This window comes from Pelmatolapia mariae, linkage group LG20 (genome assembly GCF_036321145.2).
Source record: "Pelmatolapia mariae isolate MD_Pm_ZW linkage group LG20, Pm_UMD_F_2, whole genome shotgun sequence".
Lineage (NCBI taxonomy): Eukaryota > Metazoa > Chordata > Actinopteri > Cichliformes > Cichlidae > Pelmatolapia > Pelmatolapia mariae.
Window position 1 is genome coordinate 18,208,350 of NC_086244.1, and position 20,999 is coordinate 18,229,348.

A 20,999-nucleotide genomic window follows, 5' to 3' on the forward strand; every position below is an offset into this window, starting at 1 on the left:
CCTTTGATGTAGTGAAATTACTGGAGCTAAGAGGTCTCACATGCTATGCCTTAACACATATTAAACAGGCTCTAAAGGATGAATTTTTCACCGTCATCTGTATTTTATTTTTCTTCATCGTGTTGCATGGTGAGCAAGGCTTTGCCGTCTCTTATTTTCTTCCTCAAACATTACTTGTGTTTTTAACTGCAATAGCATTTCCTCCTCATTATCAGATGTTGAATCAGTGCACAGGGGGACACCATCAACTCCCCTCAACCTAAAATCATCTGTGGTGACGGCACTCTGTAGTGACATACATAGATAGAGGGGGTAAAAGCACAGTCTCAGTAAATTGTCTGCCTGCGCTTTGGGGAATCATTGGAATTCATGATCTTTTCTCAGTATGCTAACAATAATCTTCCACTAGCTCTGTCTCGCACATCACTAGGCATAGCAAACACTTGTCTTCACTGAGTCTCAGGCAGCATCAGCTTCTCCTCACCATGCAAATTTCAGAGCTGTGCCCCTCCTTTGTATTACAACTATGTCCTCAACCTTTTCCAGTCACTACCCTTCATGCAGCTGGATGATAAAAACCAGTGCGCACGAATGGCTTGAAACACACCTTAATTCTCATAGAGGACTGTGCTTTGATAAACCTTTGAGTTGTAAACAACTTTCAAATGGACTTTTTATGGCTTTCGATTGCAATAAGATACATTCTAAAGCTCTCAAAATGTATCTCCTAAACAAATGCCCCGCTACGCGAGCGAGTGTGCCCTTACTACAAAAAAAAGTACAGCTTGCTTTTGTTAAGCAGGGTATAACAAATGTTTCTGCAGTAAAAATGTGCTGGATAAATAAAATGCAACCCAAGTGAAATTTGTCTGTGTTTATATATTCCACTATGTGCAGGAGTGCAAAGAAAGCTCTTAATTGGAAGCACGTTAGATGGATGCTCCTAGGGTTGGAGGTTCAAATTTTAGCTCACACTTACTGGTAACAATACTGAATTTGATCAGCTCACAGCCTCATACTTTAAAGAGCGTTTGTTCTTTAAATGCTGGTTTCTTCCTTTTGACTGGCCAACTACTCTGTACTTTTAATAATGAAAGGGAGACAATTTTAGCATATGGTCTACATATTGATGTCATATGTTTTATGTATTCCTGTTTTATGTTTTATGTATCGTATGCTTGAGTCTCTGTGCATTTTGAGACAAATTTCCCTTTGGGCACAGTAAAGTTAAAGCTTGAAAGTGAAAGTAGCGAACAGTAAAAACATTAGGACAGCAGATGGTTCTGATATAGAAAATTTGCACCACACCACTAAAAGAGGTGTGGCAATTAAAAATATAACCACACAACAAAGTCCATAAATTAACTGCTGACATTTGAACAGTTTATTGTTATTTTATTGCCTGTTTAGCGTCAGAGATCCTCACAATTTAGACGACTAAGGTATAAATGTATGGGAAATGTGAAAAACATTGGCAGATACCTGTTTTAGCTGAAACACTGGTGCAATCATACAGTATCTTGTCATTTCTTCATTAGCATCAGGACAATAATCTGGCGACTAGTTTGTGATTGCAATCAAATTTTAAAATGTTTCTAAGGCAGTGCATCTTATCATACTTGCTGTATTATTATAGAACCACTCCGTCTGCCTCACCTCCAGCGCGAAGCTTTGATGGTGTCAAGTGGGAGACGACAACCAATTAAAAGAAAATCAGTCAAACAACTTGGGGTCAGATCTCAAGATGCTCCCAATCAGTCATAATTTCCTGTTGTTATGCTGTGTTTGACTGCTCCTGATTGGAGTCTGATAAATCAGTGTGCACGCTGGTCAGTACGACATATATGCAACTGTCTCAACCCAGAGTACTACATCAAAACTCTCTACTATCTGTCTTTCCTGTGGGTAAGATGGGCGGCCCACAGAGCATGACCATGTTTCCTTAACCAAACAAGAGCAAAGGTAAAAAGACATGCAGCACCTTTAATAATACTTGTAGCACTCTGCTTGTTTTCAGAATGCAAAGGCTGGGAGATGATAGGAATGGCATGTGTGGGGTCTAGCAGGACAAGGCAGTAGTCCTGATAGTATTTCTGTGCACGTCCCCCTCTGTTAGTCATTACTGTGTGCAGACGAGGGGTGATGTTTACTCTGCTGAGACAAGCAAGTCTACTGCTCTGGGTTGCAACCTTGTGACTCTCTTCTCCCTCCTGCTGCCAGCTCTCCTTACGTCTGGGCCAGGCCCTGCCACACCATCAGCCCACTGGCCTATCGCTGTTGCTGAATGCTTGCCGTCTACCAGCACTAAGTTTTTGGAGTGCGTCTGGCAAAAACAACGATGCAATTCCATGCATATTGTCTGCCTGGTGGGTGTTCGGTTGATATTTCAGGAAATAATAGCATAATGCACACAAGGGATGTGATACTGCAATACGCTGCTGTGCCGTATTTCCTCCTTTTTGTCTTTAGTTTCCTTGCGTTGTCACTTTCAAACATTGCCTCCACCCACACACATATGAGAAAAAGAGGAGGGAAGAGAGAGATACTGACAGAGACTTACTGCGGTACACAATGTGTGAAATAGGGAGTTGTAATCCTTGGTAATAGATTAAAGAAATCAATGAAAACATGGTTGGATGGTTTATCATATAAAGATGATGAAATGAAATGACAGAATATAAGAAAGAAATTAAAGATATTAGCAAACACAACTGACAATTTATTTGTCCCACACTAATGGCTCAAGGACAGTGGAAATAACAAACTACAGAGAGAGACAAGTGTGAAATAAATGGGACACAAATAAATTAGGGTAACGGAACAGTTATAATTTTACAAATTGAAACAATTATAACAGTTAACCAGATGGAAGCAAAATAAGGCAAGTAGACAGAAGCAAGTTGAACAAAACAAGTCCGTGAGAAATAATGGCAATGTTCATGATACATAATGGCAAAAGGTTAAAATCAATCATAATGCACCAAAAAAAAAGTGAAATGATTACCAAGCTTATGCAGGAGGTCAGGGGTCAGAGGTCAAGTTCAATTTAAACACGGAAACCATTATGGCGTCTGCATGGATGTCTCTGGAAGAAATAAACAAGGAGTTGAAGTAAGTACACTTCACTGTAAGTGCTGTTTAAGCCCTACATCTATTTGACAATATGTAGCACTCAAATATTAATGTGACACAATGCTGTAGTAAGCACTGATTCACAGCAATGTACAAACCAGAAGTGCTCAGTTTCCTTAAGTGGTGGAGGGCAATTTCAGAGTTTAGTGAATCGCAGACACACTTATTCCAGCCCTTTAAAACAATTGAAGGCATCTTTTTATCATCCTATAACCGTGTCGAGACCGTAAATTAAGGGTTTGCTTGTTTCAAAACCTCTCAGCAAAATTAGGTAGACTAAGCAAAGCGCCAGTGCACCGCCAGCATCACTCATGCTCTATGTTTCATGCTTTCACGGCTGCCCCATCTCCTACGATAACACACAAAGCAAATTCTACCACAGTGTAGACACTAGTAAGACAAAGAGTGTGTTTGATTTTTTGCTCAACCAAAAAAAAAACAGAGAAAGATTCCTATACCGGCTTAGAAAACAGTCTGTGAGGCTCCTGCACACTGAAGACAACAAAGGCATTACTCTTTGCCAAATAAAGAAAAACTACACAAATGGCTGTGCAGTGGAAGCAGAGACTATTCATCTATTTAAGTCTGCACATTTTGTTATGCATAAAATGCTTCACATTTATTTATTTGATATTGTTTGTGTGAAGTGGATAGAAAATAGACCAAATAAAACATATTCTTTCAAATATTATTCAAATATGCGACTCTGGGGTTTTTCAACATGTTGTGCTTGAACAAAATCTTCAGTCTCTAAAAGTATTTCTACACTTTTCCTCTCTCGATGCTGTTTACGTGATCCTCGCACTACCATGGGGTCAGCAGCAGAGCATTTTAACATGTAGCCTTTGTAATTCATTAGAGGAAACAAAAACAATGCAGATCCTGACATTGCAAAAGAAAGATATTGTCCATGCACAGAAAAATGCCAGCAACAAAAACTGCAAATTTTAGACTGGAGTCCAATACAACACCCACTAAAACATCATCTCATCTTTACTGCAACTGGCCGATGACTCATTTTCTTAATTAAAACATAAGAAACTTAATCTCAAATAACAAAATCTAAAGGAGCATTCAAGGGAACAGATGTCACCCTTAGTAGGCAAAAAGGCACAATATAAATGGTTCTACAAAAGAGAAACATGTTTCCAGGTCCTCAACCGAGCCAGAGCATGAAAACCAAACAACATTAGATGTAAGACAACACTCTGTACACATTAAGCCCCGAGGCAGCGTATCAGCACTGAAACAAGAACGAAAATACCTTTCAAAACAAAACTAGGTTTTATTAGTGTCTAGCACTTCAGGAAGACCATGCACAAACTCACAAATAAATGTCTTTTGAGATCCTTCGGTAGTGCAATGAAATACAGGAAAGAAAGCCCAAGGGCTGGGGAGACACTTCGGAAGCGTCTGCATCTGTGTGTGATTAGTTCCACTACCTAAGATAAAGCATGCAGAGCAAATGTAACCTCATCATAATCTGTGTGTCACGAAGGCAGGGGAACACTCAACCAGAAAACAACAATAACTGCTGTACAGTGTAGTCTACCACTGTGACAATGCCTAGTGTAAACCATAGTCCTGCAAGTGTTCTCAGCCCATAAGTAATTGTCTGATCATTGTGGAACAGAAAACAGCACAGGTTTGAGCAGACAGGAGATCCCACAGGTATTAGCTGCTAATTGCCGTCAACCAAACAACCAGCAGTTTCTGGAGAAAAGAATCTATACTAATTCTTCCTATCCTACCCTGCAGAATACACACTGGAATTTCTTGGGTGCACAAGATAAATGCTTATACCATAATTACAACTAATTGTGCAAATAATTGCAAAGTTCTTTTGCCACGTATACCCACAATAAAACAAAAGCAATCTATGTTGCTCTTGGCTGTGAAATTGAAACAGTCCCATTTCCAAAGTCCCTGCCATCTAGTCGTTCATTATCTAGCATTTGTATCTGCTCTGTGGTGAAAGCCAGATTTTGCAAAAGTGAGGAAAAGGGAGATGGAAGGAAGCTGATGACAGGGATTCATGGATACTCTGAATGCAGACATGCTGTTCCAGTGCCTCGCCTCCCCCAGCAAAACATTTGAAAAGCTTCAAAGCCCAAAGCTTTATGCTTTGGAACACATCTTTTGATTATATCCAAGTCTCTTCTTTTTAAAGGGTGAAAAAAAAAGAAACAAACAAAACATCACCTGTAAATCGAGATAGCCTTTTGCAAAAGGTTTTTGCACCTAATCCCTTTCATTTCAGGTCAGTAAAATATTAGTGCTTTCTCACTGCTCTGATGGTCAAATCACATTTCAAAGATTCTGTGTGCCTCTCCAGCAGAGGGAAGGCGAGAGAGAGATACAGGGCAGTAGGGAGCTCAGGCAATCCCCCATCTATTACAGACGAACCAATCATCAAAGACAAATTACAGTACACTTCACTGGGATATGCTAATTCCAAATTAGATGCAAGTCATCAAAAGATCAGCGTTGCAATATTTTGCATCTACAAATTGAAAATGTCTGCTTTCAGAACAGGTTTTAATACCAATATAGAAAGAAAAGAAAAACACGAGTCCCATCCAAGCCCACGGCATGCATATACATTAAACCCCAACACAAACAAAAAGATTTATTTGGCATTTTTGCATAGATGAATTTTTAGTAAAAGACCTGCCCTTGGTAATTGGTAATGAAAAATAAAAGGGTGACTTATTTTTTTATCCCTCTTTTTTCATTAGTTGATGTGAAAATTTACATCTGTGAGTAAAAACTCGCGAGTTATGAGTCCAGCCTTTTGTTTTATTGTTCACAACACATTCTGCTTTCATTTTGTAGTCAGTTCTTGTGTTACTCTGCCAAGTGGGCAGTAATTTTGTTAACTGTTTTTCCAATGTCTATATGTAAATGTTCATCCACTGGCTTGGTGATCTTTGCTTGGTTTAGGATGTTGTCAGCGTGCTATTTATATAAATAAAATAGTCAATAATTAACATTAACACTGCATCATTAGCAGAACAATTGTTTACATGTCACACAATGTATAGTCTTACAGAAATAAGTAGAGAGAGATGTTTTCTTCCTATAAAGAACAATAAAAGGCTGATGAAGACAGAATCATATTTAGCAAGAAAACAAAGAATATCTCATTTAAAACTAATTGCTTGTGATAATACACAATATTTTGTGATAATACATCACAGGGGGAACAATGTATCATGATGATTATAAAAATTTATTCAGCATCTGCTTCAATTTTACTTTTTTCTTATGAGGAATCCAAAAACGTTCTATTTCTAAATACATCTGAAAGCAATAAAATGTTTAGGTTTGTTTAGGTTGCAGGATGTTAAGATAAATTTGATATTTAATAGCACTATAGTATAAGCTTTTTAGATTGTATGACAACAAAATACAATTATTTTTGAAGCTCCCTCCACTGATCAGTGCGTGCACATTGTCTTACATCATTGTTCTGCAAAGGTTTCCATCTTGATTTGAGGAGGAAGACTGCCAAAATGCAGTTAGTTTAAACAATAGAAACACAGACAGACAATTACCTAGTCCTGAGGGAGTCACAGACTAAAGAGCTGGTCAATATTTCTGTGCAACATATGCATCAAAATGGCTGGGTCAGCTCCAGTCTCTTGCTGCTCATTCCGTTCTCTCCCTCTAAGTGCCTCTTCTCCCAATCAGTGTCCAAGGGGAGTACAATTGCCACATCACTGAAGTGAATGTGTTGATGAATTTACCCTTTATGTTTGACACCTGATATGTAAAAGCACGGCTTATGTTCAGAAGCAATGAGCGGTGCTTTGACAATGTCAATATTTCTCTCCAACATGCAGAGTAGGCATATAGACTAATGACAGACCAAGTATATCAGCAAATGAGTGCACAACAGGGGCAGAGGACTGGGGGGAATTAATAGCTCCAGCAACAAATGACCTGACAGGACAACTGCAAACACACAGACAGACAAAGAGGCTGGAAAACATACACACACACACACAAATGCCACGATACACTCACATACGTATATTCTGTCATACTCAACCACAGGGTAATGTTTCTTTTTTAATATGAAAATGGCTGTAGGAAGACAGTATACCCATAGAGTACTGTGTGCACGTCACTGGTGGAAACATGTGTGAGATAATAACATTTTTGAATACCCATGTTTCTGTGTTTCAAAGGCTCCTCCATTAACAGTATCTTGTTGTGGAATATAACCAAACTCCTTAGTGACTTTCACCCAAGGCAGCCTACTTTATTTAAGGCAGCTGTGGCCAGGTAAACAGATTTTTATTCCTTCAGTTCTTCAATAGAAAAATCCCTTACTTACACCTTATTTGATGCCCCCCCCGACACCCTCCACCCCTAAGTTCTCATACTCCTACTCCCCCATCCCCAAGCATAAGGCTTATCATGAAAGCACAACAAGGATATATTGTCAAGAATTTTACTTTTAGGTAGTCCTGATTGAAAGAGGCTGACTTTTATTCTCTCAAGTACACCCTTCCTCTTTTCCCTCTGCCATGGTACACAAGGGTACCATTATGGTGGCTGTGGACTTCATCCATTCATCATCCTTCTCACCTATGAAGCCAAACACACATATATCAACCACAGCTGCCCTCCCACTTCCCTAAATCACGCTTTGTTCTGCTGTGTGTAAAGAAAACTGCCTCAGCTTTTGACATCAACACCTACTATACCAAAGGAGTAGGGTGTAGGTGGAGAGACTCAGTGTTTTGCATTGCACAACTAAAATTTAAAAGCATTTACAGTGCAATATGTTTACAAATTCAATATCTTAAATAATTAAAGTCATACTCTTCTCATTTTTTAAATTTGTAATATTTAGTGTTTGTGCAAAGGATGACACAAAATACTGGGTTTTCAGCATTTTTTTTAACTCTGCTGAGATAAAGTCTCATTTGGAAAAGAAGCAATTCCAATTCAATCCAGGAGTTTAATGACTGTGTTCAGTGTAGATATTATCATAAGTGAGTCTATCTAAACAGCTTGCAGCTGGTTGAAGCTGTTGTGTCCTCTGCAGCTTTTTCACAGGGTTTCATCCTTAAGCATTTTCTTGCTTTGAGAGTTTGTAGGTGATATCAGATTTCATTATAATACATGCAAAGATATAAACAAAATGAGTATCACTGTGATTTAAGAAATCTTCCACAGGAATCTCTCAATGCTAACTGCCAACTAAGGAGAGACAGTCCATGAAAAAAAGATCCCAGTGATTGCCAAGGTTTAGTTCAGAAATGTTATTATAAGGGGATGCACGCCACCCACCTATAATGTCTCTTCTGTAAGTACATTAGGATAACTGCTGGATAACTGTTTAGTGAACTGCAGTGAAAACAGCTACCAAAAATTGCATTCAAATAATTCAAATATTTGGACTCTAGTTTCCAATTCATCATTTAATTATTGTTTTGTAAATATTTCATCTGTTAGTACCTCAAAAAACTGAAACTACAATGCCTCCATTAAAGCTGACAGCATAGACATAAGACATGTTCAACTCATCTAAACCTTCAACAATATTTATTTAACTGTACAAGGCTACTGTGGATTTTCCTTAGCTGGACACCTTGTCCTAGTAGATGGAGCATGACTGGTTTGCATACTGTATGTAGAAGAGTTAATTGTAGTAGGATTATTTGCCATTTATTCATTACACAAGCAATTTCTCTTGCATTATTCATCTTCCAACAGGATCCGAGGCATGTTTTAATCATGCTGAATGCAGATTGACAGTGCTGTGTCACTACTTTGGAATGAAAAGCCAGCAGAAAACTACCCCATCTTTGTTCAGCGTTGCAAATGTTAAAACTTGAACAGATTAAAAAACTGCTCATGTGCAAATATCACTGGCATTTTAATGAAAGGAAGATGTTTACATGTTTTTTTTTCTTTTATATAAAGGGATTGCAAAATGCCAACAAAAATTGCTTCTGAGGCATGTTAAATTGCCGTATATCTAGCTGTGATATGTCCATGCAACACAGTAGGGGAGCTCTGTCCTTTTAATCTCTAATCCTTTCCTCTTGAGGGAGGAGAAGAGGGTGTGGATCAGAGAGCAGAGAGAAGGTATCCTCGCCCAGACACAGACCCATGCCATGGCATTCTTCCTGTCCTGTACTGAAGCTGTCACTATTGGTGTCTGGGGCCATGAGGCAGGCAATTTTAGCGTCATGGTGTGAATCGATACCCAATCACATCACGTTTGCAGGCAGCACATCAACCTGAAGAGTCCGTAGCTCAATTTACAGCATATTGTTTTTGGCCCTGGGAGCAAACCGCCACTAGGAGCAATAGAAGCATCATGGCAGAGCAAGACAAGGCCTTGTCATGGCCATAACGGCCTTATCTCTGGTCACAGAAGTACTCATATTAAACACTAGTGCCAAGGAGGGCTCAGAAACACACAGAGCACATAATGCATCCGCTATTTATATTCAGCTGTGGAATCCGAGATGGTGGCCTTAATGCAGGAATTCTTGTTTAAACACAACCCAGTTAAAGTGCAACCTAGCTATCTATCTATCTACCAGGGGGCCAGTGCTAAATTCTGTGAACACACTGTATATACCTAATATTTGTGTTTCCTAGCCATTTCAAGGAAAATATTTACACTAAATAATGCAATATGCACCATAAATTGGAAAAAGTCAAACCCGAAATCAGATATCAAAAACAAAACAAACACTGGCCCATATGGAATTTACGTATGGGTACGAGGCAACTTCTGAATGGCAATGTGTCACTGGGGTGAAACGTCAGTGCAGGTGGGATTTGAACAATCACACTCTGGGAGGGTGTGACAGACTCCTCACTCAGAATAAAAACATAATGTTTGTTTGTCTGTAACTTGCATCTTGTTAAGCTAACAAGTGGTTTCCATACACACCTGCAATCATTACCGTCACACAGCAGGGTTGCTTCAGTGGAACACGTAGCCATGCTGTGAGCACAGAGTGCTGGATGGATAAGAGTAGAGAGCTACAACGTATCCTCTCGAAAAACAAAAAGTAAATGAAGATAGACTAAAGAAAAAATGTATCTACATGAATAACTTTACCACAAATAAAGAATATATATATGCATATTAAGTAACCAATGCATGCTTAATATGTTAACATGTTTACTCTAAAACTTTTTGGACTCAGGGAATACAATGACTAAAACAAGGGAATAAAGCCCAAAATTAAAACATTAAAAATGAAAGTGTCAAATAAAGTCACTTCTGTAAAAGTCACATTCTGTTAAAACCTGTGCTTTTACGGTGGAGCAGGCTTTAAGGTAACTTTCATCACTGGAGGTACTTGAGTGGCTTACTTGGAGGTGATCCACTGTTCTTATGTGTTCAATCACTAATCTGATCAGGAAGGCATAACAGGAAACAGGCCTATTAAAGGTAAAAATGAAAGACATATCACTACTGTCTGATTGATGCGGCCATTCCCCAGGGAGAATAAGCCTCTACTTCACTTTCAACAACTGTGCCTGACACAATACGCTGTACCTGAGATGGTTGTTATGGCTACGTAATTCTCTTAAAATGAGGCTTTTATTCAGTGCAAAACCAACTGAAGCAAGTCAAGGGCAAAACTGCAAAAGCAGTTACCTGCACTGCTCTGACAAATATCAGCTTTATCCATGTTCTCCCACCTATCTTTTTTTTTTAAATACAGCTATGATGAGAGCACATAACTGTTTGGCTTGAGATTCTTTCTTTTTAGCTTGAAATTGTTATTACAAGGAAATGGGTGTATAAAATTAAGCAAATCAGGGTAAAGAGTACAACTCAAAAATTCAAGGTGACATCTGAAATTTTTGCTCTTGTTGATATTACATGCAGAAAATCCATCTATATGTTAAAAAACTAGCACAAGAAAATATTGGGCATTTTTGCTTACTAAACTCAAATTTACTTTTATCCCAGTTACAGGTAGATTGTCTTATTTTCTTAACTGCATGGTGAATGATCAATTCCCTTTGCAGCGTTGTCACAGTGCTGTGCCTTACACCCAATTATGGCCTGGAGAGGATGCAGATGGCAACATGCCTCCCTCAATAATATTCATGAAGTATTGCCAACAACAAAGAAAGAGGGAATTTCACATTTTAAACTTTACTCTGTTTATCTCCCTGAGATTGCAACACTTAGTAAGATAGCAGAAGTCACTACTGCAGCATAAAAATCGAGAATGCACCTATAAATCCTTCAAACTGTTAGAGATTGAGTAATTGCTGTTCTAGCTTTGGTTACAAATACTTAATGACTTTTTTTTTTAATTTTACCAAACACCTTTACTGCACTCTTCCTACAGTGACACATACCTTCAACTGACTAAGGTACTCATTATAATACAGGCTGTTAAACTGACGTCAAATTGAAAAAGAAAAAACAACTAACTAAACTCTGCAAATTTGCTTAAACAAAGCTTAACTGCAACTCTTAGAACATCAGATTTGGGATTCAATTGGGAAGTTTTTGCAATGTATCTTATTAATATATTTATTAGTTCATTATTTATTTATTAACAATTCTCATTTTATTTTTAGGTCTTTCAAGTCTAAATGGTATGGCATCCACATTTTAAATTGACAGCAGTTTACTTTTTAGTAAACTGCTGTCATACATCTTGGTTTGTACATCTTCCAGAGATTACCTTAGGTCTGGAAAGAGCGGATCAGGGGCTGAATACTGACATTTCCATTTACAGATAGCAAAGGCTAATACCTTTACACCGATTAGAAGCTGTCAGCTCTCTGTTTGAACTGCAATCAATATATTGTGTACACTAGTGCACGGTGTACATGATCGTCAGGGGCAAACTATAAGATAATGCATCCAGTATTTTGGGATTTCTCAGAAATATCCATACTCTCTTTCATTACACTATAGGAGATTCATATCGTTGACACTTTATGTAAAAACTGCTGGCTGTGACACACCGGCTACTTCAGGGTGCCACGAGCGAAGATGTGAAAGTGCAACAAAGTCATTAGGAAGCAGCACAAAAATAAAGCCCACTCACAATATTAGCCCTGTACATTAAAAAGCTAAGTTTCCTAAAATATGATGGCAAGGGGTTTTTCCTAAGCGTCCACATGTAGGAATTGGGATTGAAGCAAAGCTCTAACATACCTCGTACACCACCACAGACCTTCCTTGCACAGATATCACAGTGTTCATATAGACATATGAATGTGAATTTTCATCATATCCTCACGCAGAGCATATTAATCAGCTGTGCATCCCCTGCCAACCAGACCTCATCCATATTCCTGCAGGCTTATTGCAAAGGGAGCGGCTGGCGATAAAGCAGGATCGATATGCAGAGCTGGTAAAAACACAGCAAGTACAACAGCATGGCACAAAGGCAAAGACTAGAGAGGACAAGGGAATGAAAGATACCTGGTAAGAGGAGTTTAAAAAAAATCATTCACAGCATATTAATAAGAGGTGAAAACACGACTGTTGTAGTTAAATAAGGCATGAAATATACATAAAATTCACTGTAGGCTGAGATACGATACAGATAATATTCTATTCGTGGGATAGACGGTTTGCTTAACTTCTTTACCAGCTGTTTTAGAGTTACAAATATTCATTTTCGAGGTGCTATGAAGGTACGAAGGCAAAAATTCACCACTTTAAATGCCAGAAGGCATATTGAAAAATACAGCAATACTAAGTTAATGCTTTAGGTACTGTATATTTCTGTTTTATATCAACACAGAGCAAAAACCGTTATGCAGTTCATAGGTGCAAAGACTTTTTGACTGCAACCGCCTAGCAATACTATAACTTGGGACACAGTGCCTTTAAACCTTTCTGACAGGTAAACCGGGAAGGCATCAAAGATTTTCTCTCTTTGGCATATCTCAAAACTGCCACAGAGAATTGAGTGACAACTTTATTTCTCATCTGTTACATAAATCAAGGAAATACTGTGAAAGTCAGCTCTACAAACTAAGAAATTCCCTGTGCTTTCTAAGCTTCGAAAGGATTTCTTAACAAAGTTTCACACAGGAGCGAAAGAAAAAGTAATTTCTTTGACAGGCAGACATTATGTGATAGAGGAGACTTTTCACTGCATTAAAGAATGGGGCTCCAAACAACAAAGAGATAGTAGCTGTTTAAAAGGCCAATTTTCCAGTCCACATTGTCATTGTCACACTCTTAACTCCAAAGGCAGACATGCACTCTGGCATCAAAGGCCATTGATTTTCTAATCAAGAGCAAATGATGATTAAGGCATATCTGCCCCCTTATCTTTCCGTTTAAAATCCTCCTTTCTGGATTCAATTTGACTTTGGCTGTTTTGCTGCTGAGGGGAATCAGGACAGTCAAAGACAAAGACACCTTGTAGAGACAAGGTAGTGTCATGAATGATTAGGGCTCGTGTAACAGAAATGATCACCCATCCTCCCTCTCTTTGGGTCAGTGAAGACTCGAATTGTTAACGTGTCTTTTTATCAGAACACATGGATTCGTGGAAACTTTTCATTTCATTTTAAGATTCAGGTTTACTGCAGCTGATGGCAAACAAGTCGTACCAGTGGCCACATTTCTGCCTGAAGCAGCTTTAGAAAAAAGTAAACATGGAGGAAATACAGTTCACCCACTAGTGCTGTAAGGACTCCCACCCCAATACTCCCTTAAATTCCCAAATAGGGTAGCAATAAACAATGTTAAAAAGGTTGGGAATGAATCCCCCATCTCTTTTACCTTGATAACATTAAGAAGTAATACCACAAAGCAGAGCTGACTCCCCCTTAGGGTGCAAATGCTCATTTCTTAGCGGACTTCAATTATCCCAACTTTCTCCCCTGGTCGGTCTTTCTATGTATATGTTTAGCCTTTGTGATACACCTGCCTGAGGATGAGGGATTAGCTTCCAACCCTCTCTCCATGCTGGGTTTGGACTTCAGGTTTAACCGTCCTTCAAGACCAGCCTGGAGCACAGCTTAACAATGATGCCCAAACCCTTCATCGCTGCTGCCGTCTTTCTTTCACTCACCCTCTATTTCCTCATTCCAACTATGACCATAAACGTTTCACTGGAGGGGGAAAGAATCAAAGACAGATGGACATCATCCATCCTTGACCTTCAGGCAATGCCAGCTGAACATGCAAGGAAATATGTTGTGTTGTTAAAAGTAGAGTTGTACTGATGGTCAAATAAACAGAGGGACAGACGGAAAGTACAGACAGACCAACAAAAACACATTATGAAGCACGCAGGTACCAATATCTTTGATAAATAGGCGTCATTGTGTTACAGCTGTGGATGCTAATTACTCTGGTTTAATGAGTTCTTCCAGCAGGTACAGTTCTTCCACACAGCAAAATAATAAGAAACAAGGACACATGTTCAAATTCACCATTCCCAGCTAACAAAATTAGTTTTCATAATACGTGTGCATCACTGCCAAACAAGGTTTCCTCATTTTGACTTGAGGGTCATCCATTGTGGGTTTTCTTCTCAGGAATATGCACCAGGCATTGTTAAAGGGTTTGTCCCTCAAGCCTCTAATTGTCACTATACCTGAAGCAATTTGGGAGCACGGAGATGAGGGAATTGTGGGACATCTTTGGCTGCTCAGCAAGAGCTGACTTGTGAGAAAGAGAAGTTAACAGGCCGCTGTTGGGTGCACAATGTCCTTCTGCAGACAGATGGGACAACAGAGGGAATGGTTTTGTTCCTTTAGTATTTTCCTTTCTTATGGAACATATGTTCATCTCTTAACAGAGCATCAAAACAGGAGGTTCTCTCTAAGATTACATTTGCCATCTATTTGAACACTGGGATCGGTAACTTATGACAAGACAAAGGAAGTGCACTGCATGTCGACTTAAAGTTTGTGTATTTATTTTATATGAGAAGTTCAGCAGTCGTGTAAATACACTAGTGACTTGTCAACCATCGACTCATGAATTTTGCATTTTGTTAAACAAGTTGAGCTTGAATTTAACTCAAAAAATATTCTAGAACTTGTCAGACTGCTAAATCTTTTTTTAGGTGGAGAGAGGCAGACTTGCGGCGCTCTGTCATTTCCATCATCAGATTGCTGAACTATTACCAGTCCCCCATGATTACCTCCACCTTTCCTTATCACTGAACACAACGTACTGATGTAACCTGCTATTCGGTGAGCTAGATTTGTGTTTTCTTATGGAGAGGTTTCTGTAGATTTTAACCTTAATCCTATCAGCTAATGTGAAGGCACTGATCCGCGCCTGTCTTGAAGGTTATCTGTGCATGTTTCACACCCACAGGCATTCATTATTTACATAGCAGCTCCCCAGAGGCACCAGCCACCACAGGAGGTGTAGATGGGAAATCTACCTCCCAATCTGCCAGCGACACATCCATATCTATACTGCATGCCTCACTGACTTAGGAGGATGTAGTGTCAGGATTATCATCCGTTCCCTGGAAACTTCTTCATCACCGGCACCAGCAGCTGTGGCAGTGGCGTCAGGCAGGTGTGTTTGCCTTTTAAATCAGGGGTTCCCCAACACTAGAGCCACGAGAGACCCATTTTTTGGAAAACAACTTAGAAACAAATCAGAACGTAATGAGGCTAACAAACAGGACTGATTAAGAGCAGTGCTGAGGATAGTTCCCCATATGTACCATGAAAATGAAAAGGAGAAGAAGCAGCTACTTTCAGCTGCTCCCTTATTCACAAGAGGTCACTAAAGCGGTGTCTCCTTCTGGAATCAAACCAGGGAATTTTTGCTTGTTAAGTCAATATGTAAACACCAACACTGTGGAGCCACCGTACACCACAAATGACACATGATTAAAATCTGGCAACAAGCTGAATTAGGATTCTGGTCCATTAGGAGCAAAGAAGAAAGTAATGTGGTGTGTTAAAATACCACAAAGCCCAAAGAGAGAGAAGGCTGAGTGAGTGTGTGTGGGACAACAAAATGTCAGTAGTGGTGGTTTCTTTATACATTATTTATATTAACCCAAGCCATAATCTTTTCCTAAAACTAGCCAAGTCACTTTTATGCTGAAATCTAACCAAACCTTAACCACAATAAAAAAAAAAAAAGATCAATTCTGATTTGTGCTTCGTAACAGTTGTGTAAGACACACATGCAATGCCCTGTCAATAGTGGCATCAGTAGAGAAAAGTGGCATTCTGGAGGGAACAGACAAAGAAGACATTTTGTCATTTAATTTGCAAGACTGAAAAATGAGCAGCTTGGCTTAAAGCTATAATTCAAGTAAAATAAAAAAAAAAAGAAGGCTGCGTGTGCTCTAAATCGAATTAGAATTTGTGGACGTGTTGGGCATCAAATAGGACATTTTTGGCAGTGTTTGGAAAGCAGTGTATGTTAAGAGCACATGTACGGTGAATGTCTGCATCAGTCATTCATCTGGCATCGACACAAGCGGTTGGGAGCCACAGTTTCACAGCCTTGTCCCATAACCCCATGGATAATTAATTCTAATGACAATTTTTTTTTTTTTATCTCCGACACCCATCACAATGAACATCATTGCACAAACCTACTCATACGAATGTGCTATTGAGCGTGACACTGACCTTTCAAGACCCTCCGGACCTCTGAAGACGTGTTTGAAAAACACCCCGAACACTCACGCCAGCCCTTTCGTGAGCGGGGCTGATTTGATATTAGCCTGACAGGGGTATTTATAGAGCAGCACAGAGCCTCACTCTCGTTTCTACACCATGAGCCCATTCCAGCCCAGACACTATTGGCAGTCCTGCTCACTCACTGGAAAAGCCATCATGTCAGCACACTGGCAGAAGATAGCATGTCGAGCTAACAGGTTTGGAAGAAGAAGCCCAATGCAGTTCATTATGCAGTGACAATATACATTCCTTCTTTGATGCCTTATTGCACACTACCAAGACAATTTGTCTGAAAATGTCACTGTTTTTTGTTTTGTTTTGTTTTCTTCTCAATCTAATACAGACATTAGCTTTCGCCACAGTGTCATATCTTAAGCTTACATCAGCATAGCTGGAATTATTGGCTTATACGTAGTGATGCAATCTTGAGAAACACTGAAAGAAGTAGTGCGTAAATTACTATGTATATGCATATATTTTGTTTGGGCCTCCCTTCATTTTAAATAAAGATATTTCATAAATGAATGTACAACTGTATGAATTGCCCACACATTACAATGGAGTTGGACTTTTCTAAGTGGTTGTGTGTGTCTTTAAACTAGCATACAGATCAAATGTACAGTCATGTGAAAAGGAAAGTTTTCACAGGACTCCGTGCAATGCTGTGAAACACTAAGTACACCCCATGATTCAACAGATTGTAGAATTACTTTTAGCAGCAATAACTTGAAGTAACTGTTTCTGTTTGACTTTATCAGTCTCTCACATCATTGCAGCAGAATTTTGGCCATCTATTCTTTACAACCCCGTTTCAGTTCATTGAGGTTTGTGGGTATTTGTTTATGCACAGCTCTCTTAAGGTCCCACGCAGCATGCCAATCACAGCATGAGTTCTGAGCTTTGACAGGGCCATTGAAACCCCTTGATTCTTTTCTTTTTCAGTCATTATGTTGCACATTTGCTGGGGTGCTTGGGATAATTTTCTTGTGCCCTGGTCCAGTGGTTGCAAAGCAAACTCAAATCATCCCCTCTCCACCACCGTGACAGTTGGTATGAGGTGTTTTTGCATTTTCACCAAACGTAGTGCTGACCAAAGATCTCTATTTTGGTCCTGTCTGTCTTAAGGACATTGTTCTAGAATTCTTATGTTTTTTAGATGCAGCTTTGCAAGCTAAGCCACACTGCCCAGTTCTTTTCTCTTCTTGCAATCCTTCCAAGCAAGCCGCACTTTTTTCAGTCCTTTTCTAATTGTACTTTCATGAACTTTAACATTTAACATGCCCACTGAGGGCTGTAGAGTCTGAGATGCAGTTCACTGCATCTCTGAACGTTGCATTGTCTGACTTTGGTATGAATTTCCAGAAAAGAGTCCTGTGAAAATTATGTTTTCCTAACAGTATTGCAAATCAAATACTCAAATTCAAATATTTTATTCTTTTAAACCTTGATAAAAAACCAACATAAAGTGAGCACCATGTACCATTAGATCTTCTCTTTTGTCTTTGATTCTAGTATTTAATTTAATTGATATTTGATTAACTTCTTTAAGATTTTGTTGAGCAGAAATCTCCCATAGGTGCTCAAATTGGTTGAACAATGTCCATGGCTACAACACACACTGTTATCCTGGAAGAGACCTCTCCCACCAGAATAGAAAGTTTTCATTATAGGATAAACATGCTGGAACTACTTTGTATTGATTTGCAGAGACCCTTCCCTCTAAGGGAACATGGATACCCAAACAATGACAGCAAAACATTCCCCACAAAGCCCCAGTATCTAATTACTCTATCTCAGTGTGACCATTGACCATTTGACTGTTTCTCCTCTTCTTAAGAAAAACGTTTTTGCAACAACATTTAAACAGATATTTTTTGGGGTTTTTTTTCTATTCTGTATTTAATAATCCAACAATCTCAAAAAGAGGAGGATGGAAAGAAATCTGGGTCCACCTGAACACCCTCAACCATCACTAATACAGCCACATTCAAACCAGTGTGGTACGCTTACTCTACCAAGCACTGGTTGAAATTCGTGTCTCTGGACTTGGCCATTAGGATCGGCACATCTTCAGCAGGGCAAATGAAATAAATCAAATAAATAAGTTAAGAACACCCCCAAGCAGATGTTTACATAAACATTATGTACAAATGCATTATGTATTGCCTAGTGCCCTCATTGCTCCAGCAGAATTCTTCATTAGGTTTCCAGGTGTTCCTTTATAGTACACTGAAATTCACTGCTTTGATCAGCCTATCAGAACAATTCCCTCTTTCATCTTGGGAAATATGTTTTGGTTAAAGGCAGATTTTGGATCAAGGTTCAGCATGTCCCTTTCTCTTGTTTAGTATTCATGCTGAGTATGGTAATCTGGGATTGCTTTACTAAAAGTCATCGGCAACATCAATTTCTTATTAATACAGAGTGCAAATATTCAAGGGGAGGGAGTGGAGCATGAGCAAAGCAGAAAAGTGGGGATTTTGGGAAAAGAAGCAAAGAAATAACACTGAAAAATATGAATATGAATTTTCTGTTCTCCTCTAACGACTCAGAATTCAAAGCTTTGTTTTATTGTTTTTTTAAGAACGCAATGCCCTTGTACGTCTAATGATAATTCAGAAAGATCTGACAAATAAATGCCTGCATCACCAGCTTTACTAATTTTAACAAAAAATATTCAATATTTCTAAAAATTGCCAAGCACTAAAAGAGAACATGAGGGTGTATTCAAGAAAAAAATCTAGATTTGGGGTGTTTTCCTGCCTTGAGCTGTAGTTTATGCTCTAAAAGAAAGCAGGTTTACTCTGCTAAGCTGTTATGTTGATTCAAGGATGTATGACCTGAGGGCCTGATGTGACAGTTAAAAACTGTGTAAGCACAACATTATTGTACAGTGTAGAAAATTAATAAAAGACATACTGCCATGGGTCAGGTTTCGTTTGTCTTCGAGTAGACTGGAATATATTGTGTTTTTCAAAGGAAAGAAGTTTGAGATAAAATGGCTAATCAGAAGAAGATGAAAGGTTACATTCTGGGCACAAAGTAGTTTGACTTTTCCAAACACTAACTGCGTAGGTGTTTTATTAGCAGTAGTGTCCGTGAGGTGAGCTAGTGGAATCACAAACATGCCCAGGTGCTGACCTTGCAGTTTGAACTTTTCAATAAAACAGGTCCTGCCTGTGAATGCTGTTTTTGTATTTTCAGTGTAGCAAGGAGATATGAAAAGTTGGACTGCAGTTTCTCTGCTTGATAGGCTTAATAAAGTTCCATTCCTCCATTTATTTACTTTATGTGGAAAACATCAATCTAACTTGGCAGGCCAAACTTGTTCTAGGCGCCACTAAGTACAGTCTAAGCTCAAAAGCTAAATTATTTAGCCAGCAAGTCCGGTTGATAAATGTTGGTGGTGTAGGTCAATACATTACAGGGATGTGTGGACCATCCCTTTGGTAGGATTTATTATGCATTGGGGGAGATAAAGGCCATTGATTGTTTCCAACAAGGTCACAGTAAGGTCTCTTTCTCCACTGAAAGGGGTCTATCTCAACTTTAGGCCACCATATGCTGATGCCACGCAATAAGGTTAATCAAATCTGTAGGAAGAAACTATGAAACGTCTTACGTCTACCAAGGATACAGAGCGATAATGGGCTGTATTTGTATGAAGGGATATCTAACTTTTACATTATTCATGGGGCTGTGGAAAATGCAATGGCGGTGCTAATATAATATTGACCTAACCCCAACACTACATGAATGGCAATAGAGGCACAGTTTAACACACACAGACGGATGCGCACAAACCCACACACAAACACATTGTGGAATGTCTTACTGGAACATATCTCATCCTCTAATGATCAATTACACATACTATACACGATACTTGGAAACTCAATACAGTAGATTGTCTTTTTAAAGGTCGCCAGAGTGACAAGACACAGAGACACCATCAGACATCAAAACACTGTTTTTGGTTGATAAATGCTCAGGATTAGTTTTAGGTGTTTTTGCTGTACTTTGCGGGCAAAGAAGAATAAATGGGAAAAAAACAGTGGTTGAAGGAATTCAGGGTTTATCAACCCGCATTTAATGAAGATGTGTATGCAGCTGACTTTATAGTAAAGTACAATCATCACTCAAAGATAAGCTGCAAAGCAGCAAAGTGTAGACTTAAAACACAATCAGATTTGCATTTGAAGATTCCTTTTTCATCTGACAGA

General features: G+C 39.0%; 1 protein-coding gene across 12 annotated transcripts in view; it reads right to left on the reverse strand.

Moving 5' to 3' along the window:
- camta1a (calmodulin binding transcription activator 1a) overlaps positions 1-20,999 on the reverse strand; it is a 282,069-nt gene that overhangs the window by 233,312 nt on the left and 27,758 nt on the right. The window contains exons 1-2 of one of the 12 annotated variants that reach the window (XM_063463293.1): positions 16,726-16,818; positions 3,005-3,085 (exon numbers count right to left, since the gene is read on the reverse strand). The exons of 10 other annotated variants lie outside the window; for them this stretch is intronic. The gene's annotated coding sequence lies outside the window, so the exon portion shown is untranslated. Of the gene's footprint in view, positions 1-3,004; positions 3,086-16,725; positions 16,819-20,999 lie in introns of those variants that run through there. One more of the 12 variants, XM_063463294.1, reaches the window with a different exon arrangement.